Source organism: Ricinus communis, chromosome 7 (assembly GCF_019578655.1).
Source record: "Ricinus communis isolate WT05 ecotype wild-type chromosome 7, ASM1957865v1, whole genome shotgun sequence".
Taxonomy (NCBI): domain Eukaryota; kingdom Viridiplantae; phylum Streptophyta; class Magnoliopsida; order Malpighiales; family Euphorbiaceae; genus Ricinus; species Ricinus communis.
The window spans coordinates 15,207,065-15,216,800 of NC_063262.1; the positions used below are offsets into that span (position 1 = coordinate 15,207,065).

The 9,736-nt window shown below is 35.6% G+C and overlaps 1 non-coding gene across 1 annotated transcript; it reads right to left on the bottom strand.

Annotated features, from left to right (window-relative positions):
- Positions 1–9,393: 9,393 nt before the first annotated feature.
- LOC112535774 lies at positions 9,394–9,500 on the bottom strand. Its single transcript, XR_003079853.1, has one exon. It is a non-coding gene; the product is annotated as a small nucleolar RNA R71 (small nucleolar RNA).
- Positions 9,501–9,736: the final 236 nt, after the last annotated feature.

Sequence of the window (9,736 nt, forward strand, 5' to 3'; positions counted from 1 at the left end):
TCCAAATTTTGTGTTTTTGGCCATGAACGAATTTTAGAGAAATGAAGAGGTAAAATGAGCTTACTCATGGTTCCAATTTCCAATATTCCTCTCTTAATGCCACCACCTACTAAACTATTTTTATCACCCTAAATTAATTCTTACTAACCATATATAGGTACTAACTTTTAATTGTATCTTTTAAGTCCAATCTATTTACCCAACCTTCAACTATTGGTTCAATTAAGTCTTAAGGCTTAATACACATAACCCAAGTACTTAATCAACTTATCTAAATTAATAATCTAATATCATGCTTCTTATTCTCTACTTATAATTAATATATATATGTTCTCATAAAATAAAAATATCATTGATATACCATCATATGCCCAATGATTAAATGTAAATGCACATAACATGGATGATGAGAAAATGCAAGCATAACTCTCCCTTCCTTAAGAAATTTCGTCCCGAAATTTTAACAACTCACCAACATTACAATGGAATAGATGCGGATACTTGTCTCATATGCTCTTCTACTTCCCAAGTTGCTTCTCTTGGTGAATGATGACTCCACTTAATTTTGACCATAGGAATGTCTTTATTTCTCAATTTCTTAACCCTTCGATCAAGAATTTCTATCGGTTCTTCCACATATGTCAACTTTTCCGTGATTTCTATCTCCGGCTCTGGAATGATATGACTAGGATCCGATCTATATCGCCTCAACATAGAAACGTGAAAAACATCATGAATAGAAGACAACTCATAGGTAATGCTAACCTATAAGCCAATGGTCCAACTCTTTCAGTGAATTTCATAAGGTCCTACATACCTCTGGACTCAATTTCCCTTGTTTACCAAACCTTAATATTCCTTTCCATGGTGATACCCGCAAGAAAACTTTATCACCCACAATATATTCCATTTCCCTTCGATGCAAATCAAGCATAACTCTTTTATGCATCTGTGCTACTTTCAAATTCTTTTTAACTATCTCTATTTTATCCACTGTTTCTTGTACCAATTCGGACCTTCAAGTCGTCTTAAACCTTCAACATCCCAAAGAAATCGGACTTCTACATTTCCTCCCATACAAAGCTTCATAAGGAGCCATACCGATACTAGAATGAAAACTGTTGTTATACGCAAATTCCATCTGTGGTATGTAATCATCCCAGTTACCCTTGAACTCAAGTGTGCAAGCCCTCATCATATCTTCTAATGTCTGAATAGTTCTTTCTGATTGCCCATCTGTTTGAGGATGAAAAGTCGCATCGAAATGAAGCTTAGTACCATATGCTTTCTGCAAACTCTCCCAGAAACGAGAAGTAAATCTAGGATCCCTATCTGATACAATAGATATAGGCACACCATGCAATCTAACAATCTCAGAAATATACAATTCAGCAAGTTTATCAAGTGAATCTGTTTGTTTCACGGGTAAGAAATGAGCACATTTAGTAAGTCGATCAACAATTACCCAAATAGCATCATGCTTGTTAAATGTACGCGGCAATCCCATAACAAAATCCATAGTAATCTTATCCCACTTCCACACAGGGTATAGATAAAGAATGAAGTTTACCTGCAGTGCCTCGGTGCTCTCCTTTCACTTCACGACATGTCAAACACTTACTCATAAATTCGCCACATCCTTCTTCATTGTCGGCCACCAATAATAAGGCTTCAAATTTTTGTACATTTTGGTACTTCCAGGATGCATTGCATAAGGTGCATAATGCGCTTCATGCATGATTTCCTTTCTCAAATTTCCTACATCGGGTACACATACACGATTTCTATTCAATAACACACCATCATCTTTCAACACAAATTGTGTATTCTTTCCTTCTTGTACTCTACCCTTCATCCTTTGCAAATAAGAATCTTCACACTGTGCATCTTTAATTTTATCTCCAATCAAAGGCTTTACTTGTAATGTGGCTAACAGGATCATTGTCATAAACATAAAACTTCACATCCATAGCTCTAAGTGCAACTAAATATTCTACATTATAGCAAATCATACTTGAAAAATTTTCCAACGACTTCCTACTTAAAGCATCGGCCAACAACATTTGCTTTTCCGGGGATGATAATCAATAGTGCAATCATAATCCTTCGGAAGCTCAATCCATCTTCGTTGTCTCGGATTCAACTCTTTCCTGCGTAGGGATATATTTCAAACTCTTATGATCAGAATATCCGAAATGTCTCCCCGTATAAATAATGTCGCCATATCTTCAATGCATGTACAATAGCTCGCTAATTCAAGATCATGTGTAGGATAATTCAGCTCATGAGGTCGCGAATTGTCTTGAAGCATAAGCTATAACCTTCCCATGCCGCATTAAGACACATCCAAGTCCTTGCCTAGAAGCATCGATATACAACATAACCTCCATTTCGGATGGCAATGCGAGTATCGGTGTAGTAGTAAGCCTTTTCTTCAACTCTTGAAAATTTTGATCACATAACTCCGTCCACTGGAATGGCACATTCTTCTTTAACAAAGCTGTTAGAGGCTTAGCAATAACTGAAAAATCTTTTACAAATCTTCTATAATAGCCAGCTAACCCAAGAAAACTTCGAACTTCAGAAACATTTCTAGGCGGTTCCCATTCAATAATTGCTTTAATCTTTGATGAATCTGGTTGCACTCCATGTTTAGAAATAATATGCCCTAAGAATGCAATTTCCTCCATCCAAAACTCGCATTTGTTGAATTTTGCGTACAACTGTTTTTCCCTCAAAATCATGAAACAATTCTCAAGTGTTGTTCATGCTCTTCCCGGGCTTCTAGAGTAAATCGGAATATCATCAATGAACACAATAATAAAGTGATCTAAATATGGCTGGAAAGTCTTGTTCATCAGTGACATAAAAGCAGCAGGAGCATTTGTTAAACCAAATGGCATCACAATAAATTCATAGTGCCCATACCTTGTTCTGAATACTGTCTTGGCAATAGATTTCTCTTCAACCCGGAGTTGCCAATAACTGATCTTAAATCAATTTTAGAGAACACAGTTGCACCTTTTAACTGATCAAGCAAATCATCAATTCTCGGCAATGGATATTTATTCTTCAACGTAATCCTATTCAATTGCCTATAATCAATACATAATCGCATACTACCATCCTTTTCTTCACAAATGAATCGGTGCTCCCCAAGGTGAAGTACTTGGCCTGATGAAACCTTTATCAAGTAACTCTTCTAATTGCTTCTTTAATTCTTTCAATTCTAATGGAGCCATTCTGTATGGTGCAATGGAAATAGGTGCGACGGGGATGATGTCAATCTCAAAATCAACCTCTCGATTTGGTGGCAAACCAGTGCAAATCATCTAAGAATATGTTAGGAAATTCTCCGACCTTTGGAATGTCTAATACCCCTGGACTGACCTTAGTAGTATCTATAAAACTAATTAGATATGCTTCACATCCATTTTTAATTAATCGACATGGATACTGAAATCAAACAATTAGGAATTGTCTTCCTTTCACCCACCATTACTATTTTCATTTCTCCTTGTATTTCCATAGCCACTTCCTTCGTTTTACAATCAACAATAGCATGATTTCTTGACAACCAATCCATCCCCAAAATAACATCAAACTCTCTAAGATTAATAACAACCAAATCGCATGTAGTTTGACACTATCTACTACTACAGGACATGATCTCACTATCGTATTTCACTGTGATAATACCCCCGGCAGGCATAGATACATATATATCATAACCTAATGCCTCTATATTAGCATGAACATGCGATGCAAAATCATGTGATATGAATGAACATGTGGATCCAGGATCAATAAGAACATGTGCATCGGAATCATGAATAGAAAGTATACCAAGAACAATTTCAGGTGCTACAAATGCTTCATTTCTAGTAGTAGCAAATACTCTAGCTTGTGCTTGTGGTTGACCAATTTGTTCCGATGGTGTTGCTGAAATAGTTAAACCTCTGCCACCTCTTCCCTCTGCCTCACTGAACCAACTGGAATATTTTCACCAACACTACTCCGACCCACCGTATAAGATTCTCCAAACATTATTTCTTCTCATAGGACAATCTCTAGAATAATGTCCCCGGCCTACTACAAGTAAAACATACCACCGGTCTAGGTCCCCAACATTCTCCAAGATGTCTCCCTGTTGCACGTAGGACAAACAGGGAGCAAACCCTCTGGCCGAAACTTGTCCTCCCTCAAGTCCCGGATGAATTGTATCCACCTCTACTATAAGGTACTATGGAGGATCTACTAGACTGACCACCAAACCCTCGTCCACGATAACTACTCCACGTGAATTAGAGCCTCTAAACGAAGAAATACTAATATGTCTTGGAGGATTACTATAAGCACCAATGATCTTCTTCTTTTTAGCTTCCATAGTATTCCTTTCAAATGATGTTTCTTGACTCTCAAAGCGGCCTTCAATTGAGGCATTGTAATTATGAGGTTTCAACGCCATTTTCTCACGAATGTCAAGCCTCAAACCCATCTCAAATTTCTTCCTTTCAGTTCTTCGATTGGCTATTTCTTCCGGTGCATACTTACATAATCTCACAAATTGAACTTCGACTCGCGAATCGACATATCATTCGTTTCAAATCAAGAAATTCAAGCTTCTTTCCTGTCTCTATAAATTTCGGAGTATACTTCTCAAAGTAAATTCTCTCAAGAAATCATTCCAAGTCAAAGTCATTGGTCGATCTTTGCTTCTTAAAACTGTTTCCCACCAATCAAGTGCATCTTTTCTATTAAAGATATCACATATAGAAGCCTTTGTTCGGATGTGCAATTAAATCTATCCAACACCCTTCTGTGATTTCAGAACCATTCCTCGGCCTCAGGATCAGTAGTACCTTGAAAACATTAGCACCTTGTTTCCTAACTCTTTCATAATTCTTATCTATCACGGCCTTTTGTTGTTGAGTCCGAGCGCCGATGCTTGTTGTTGAGCTCGTTGCATCGGAAAATCCATAAACTGTTCCATAACATTTTGTACATTCGATTGTGCAAGCATTTTCGAATGTAGCTCATGCTCGTCATGTTGATCATGTTCGGATGCATTTTCATGACCATGCACAGACTCTAATGACTTATCCGGGCCGATTCGCGTGTTCTCCTTGTCTCTCCATCTATATATATGAAATGCAAATATTCAGTCAAGTTCAAAGAACATATATCATATGCTTAATGATGTGCAACATGAATCTACTCCCAATGAACCTAATCCCTGCTCGATACCACTAAAATGTAACACCCCCATCACATACTAACCAATAAACATTAGCCGGGGAAGCATACAAGCGTCGTAGAATATATACTACAGGGTAGATAGGTCAATATGTAGGTTGTTAAGAATCCGGACACAAGGTTATTAATATATAAACATATGATTATACTTAAACATCATTTAACAAGTATTACAAACATCTTCTTATGCCTTATAAGGCATACTTCCATATATATCACATAACCGCATACAAAAATGCATCGGGAGGAGATTTCACAAAACTGGCCCAACTTGACAGAATCGCTAAAAGCTAGACTTCGCATACAACCAACGGATGCACTACTATTTACAAACCTGAAAAGAAAAATTTTGGAGAGGGGTGAGCCTCCAAATTTCAGTAAATAAATAATCAACATAATCTATATCACATACACTTAATACAATTTCCACCCAATCACATAACTTTCCATGATATTCATAGTTTAGGTATAAAGTCATACCATTCTACTCAATTCATTACAACCATCATAGAAGAAATACAATTCAACAATTATGGTTAGTTCTCACGGCTTGTGGATCCCCTTTAATGTGCTGCTCCGCCTCATCCTCACATATCACACACGTAGAGCCGCTCCGCCTCATCTCACATTATACACTTTTATAGCCTCTCTAGGCTTTAGCCTCCCAAGGCTTTATATATATATCTTTTTTTTTCATAGGGGAATCCACCATTCACATGCACATATGCACTTAACATCACAATTCAATCATTTCACTTATATCATATTTCAGCAATAACAATTGTTCCACTCAACACCAATCATTTCCATCTCAGTCATTCAAACATAAGCAATATTAAGCAAACGCAACCATTTGCGGAACATTTGATTAAATATATGAACATAGCAAATATTAACTATTTACTTACTCAAAATATACTTATTCCTTTAGCATATAAGAACCTCCTTTCTCCACAACTTCCTTTCCAGGCCTTTGAGTACCTGTCAACACATTCATCAATTCACATTTCATGCATATTACAAATATTCATGTAAATGCGAGTTCTAATACATTACAAGATCATCCCCTCTCTAATTCATAGGTCTAACTCTTCCTCTAAGACTCTCAATTACTGTTCTAATATCCTATAAACATTTCCCATCTAGTTAAATACCAATCTAACTCAAATTAACATCAATAAATTGCATAAAACTAATCTCCAACATTTCTGTTTTCTAGACAGAATTTAGTACCAAGGTATATTTATTGCTGGGAAAAATTGGCTTAATACAAAAATCTCATATTAAATTGACATATCCATTTATGCGTCTAGTTTCATCTCCAAGAAGAATTACTCAATTCCGACTTCTATAGATTTAATTATTTTCAAATTACTGAGCAAGGGTCATACAGCTAGTTGTACCCGAGCAGCAATCTGTTTGCTCAATTTAAGCAACCAAAACGGCAAAAATAGCAAAATCACAAAACTACAAAGTTATAGAGGACTCTTTAAACTTTCCATAGACACCAATTAAGCTTAATTTGGACTTATATAACTCATGTTATGCCTAAAATACAGAATATCAAGGTTGCTGGAATTTTGACAGTTTTCTATCTTAACATACTTAAACTTAAATCAAGCTTAATCTTTATGCAATCATTCAATACTCTACTAATTCATGATAATCAGACCTTTAATTAATCAATGAGACCATCAAATGAAGTTTTTCCAATTTGCAATCAAGAACCCTAATGACAAATTAATAACACTCAAGTAACAACTTACCAATTTCAGCTTTTGGGTTGCTAATATGCTTAAATCCTTTAGCTTTAGCTTGGCTCCTTCAATAGTTGGCAAAATCCTATCTTAATCTTAAGTTTTTCTAGGTATTCCACTCCTCTCTCTTATTCCAAATTTTGTGTTTTTGGCCATGAACGAATTTTAGAGAAATGAAGAGGTAAAATGAGCTTACTCATGGTTCCAATTTCCAATATTCCTCTCTTAATGCCACCACCTACTAAACTATTTTTATCACCCTAAATTAATTCTTACTAACCATATATAGGTACTAACTTTTAATTGTATCTTTTAAGTCCAATCTATTTACCCAACCTTCAACTATTGGTTCAATTAAGTCTTAAGGCTTAATACACATAACCCAAGTACTTAATCAACTTATCTAAATTAATAATCTAATATCATGCTTCTTATTCTCTACTTATAATTAATATATATATGTTCTCATAAAATAAAAATATCATTGATATACCATCATATGCCCAATGATTAAATGTAAATGCACATAACATGGATGATGAGAAAATGCAGGCGTTACAAAAGGAGTATCTCTGGGCTTTCACTTTCCCGAGGAATACGACCTTGATACTCGCCATTAGTGCTAGACTGCATCGATAGGTACACTGCCTTAGATTGTAGCTAACACAAGTAGCACACATCAGCCCCCGTGTGGTTCTTAAAAGCACACTATTTAAAGGAACTTTTAGGTCTTATTTAAGGGAGTTCTATCATATTTATATTTCTAAAGAGAGAAACACTTAAAAACTTCATCTTTCTTTTATTTTTAGGGATTTGATTGGTCATTTCTCAAGGAAGAACATAATTCCCTTCATTGTTTTCTAAGATTGAAGGAACATAATTCCCTTCATTGTTTTCTAAGATTGAAGATTGAAGATTAAAGATTTTTATTTCTACTCTTCTATAACTAGTTTGAGATCTTCTTTCCTTAATCTTTACTTCTTTATTGTAATGTCTAGGAAATAATTTTTTTGCTATTTCGGTTTTGATGAACTCTAATTTATTTTGTATAGATTGATTCAAATTTAATGCAATTAATCTTTTCTATAAGTTGCTTTGTCCTTATGATTACTTAATTCTCTATTTCAATTGAGAAGTCGACGTATTGATTGGGATATGTTTTCATAAACCGATTAGAGATAACTTCTTATGAATTAATTACATCTTAGGGATTGAGGATTGATTGGGATACTAGAGACAGATCTACAAGATCCTTTGGTTCAATAGTTGCTTAATTTTAATGCATGACCTAAGAGGGTGGGTTTGAGAAGAGATTCCTCTCCGTCCTCTTAGGAATTAAAGGTTTAATCACTTGACAAAGGTTTAAGGCTAATTTTGTGGAATGCCAACTCAATTCTTGATCTGAACTAATTGTTGTTTGTTTCATGAAATACTTAAATTATTAGGGGGATTCACTACCTAAATAGGCTTTATTGTTGATAAGTTTACTAATTGTTTTAAATTTTTATTTTCAAGATTGTTTTATTTTTAAATGTTACTACACCCAAACAACATTTTGATTGCTAAACATTAGTATATGATTGAAGGTAGTACTCACAATTAGGTTCCAAATGGAACAATACTTTTATTCATCATTATATACTTGATATGATCGGTGCACTTTTTCGTGTGCAGATAGCGCGCATCAAGTTTTTGGCATCATTTCTGGGGACTCTTTTCTTTATGATATTATTAGTAATTCAAAAGCTAGTCATTTAGCATTTTTATTTTTCATTTGATTTATCTTTGTTGTCTTTTTGTTTTCTTTAGGTACCTGAATCTATGTATGACTCGAGCTAGTTTGACGGAACTATTCGCTTACGAACCAAAGTTGGAAAGGACTTTAAAGAAGCAGCAAAGAAAAGAACGCGAACGAGCTTTAGCCGAAACAGTGGTGGAATTACAGAATCATAATCAAGAAGGAGAACCAAACCAAGAAGAGGAACAGTGTAGAATGGCAGCTCCACCTAGAGGGAGAACCATGCAAGAGTATGCACGTCCAACTCTTAATGGGGCCACATCGAGTATTGTTAAGCCGAATGTTGCAGCAAACAACTTCGAGATTAAATCCAACATTATTCAGATGGTGCAAAACAATTGCATGTTTGATCATTTACCCAATGAGGATCCAAACACCCATTTGGATGATCTTTTAGAGATTTGTGGTACCTTCAAGATTAATAGGGTATCGGATGATGCTATTCGATTGAGGCTATTCCCATTCTTATTGAGGGATAAGCCAAAAAAGTGGTTGAAATCATTTTCAGCTGGAACATTTACAACCTGGAATCAGCTGGCCAAAAAATTCTCGGAGAGATACTTCCCACCTTCTAAGATGACCAAGTTGAGGAATGACATAGTAGGGTTTCTTCAGCAAGAGAATGAGACTTTGTACGATTGTTGGGAATGTTTCAAGGATTTACTAAGGAGCTGTCCACACCATGGTTTACCTTTATGGTTGCAAATTCAGACATTCTTTAATGGATTGAATTATGCAAGTAAATAGTCTATTAATGTTGCAGCAGGTGGATCACTGAACAATAAGACTCCTGAGCAAGCTATGTATCTTATTGAGGATATGGCAGTTACGAACTATGAGTGGCACAATCCCAGATAGCAGGTTCAAGTTAAAGGGATTGGGATCCATATGGTAGACCCTATAGTAGCTATGAACGCACAGTTAG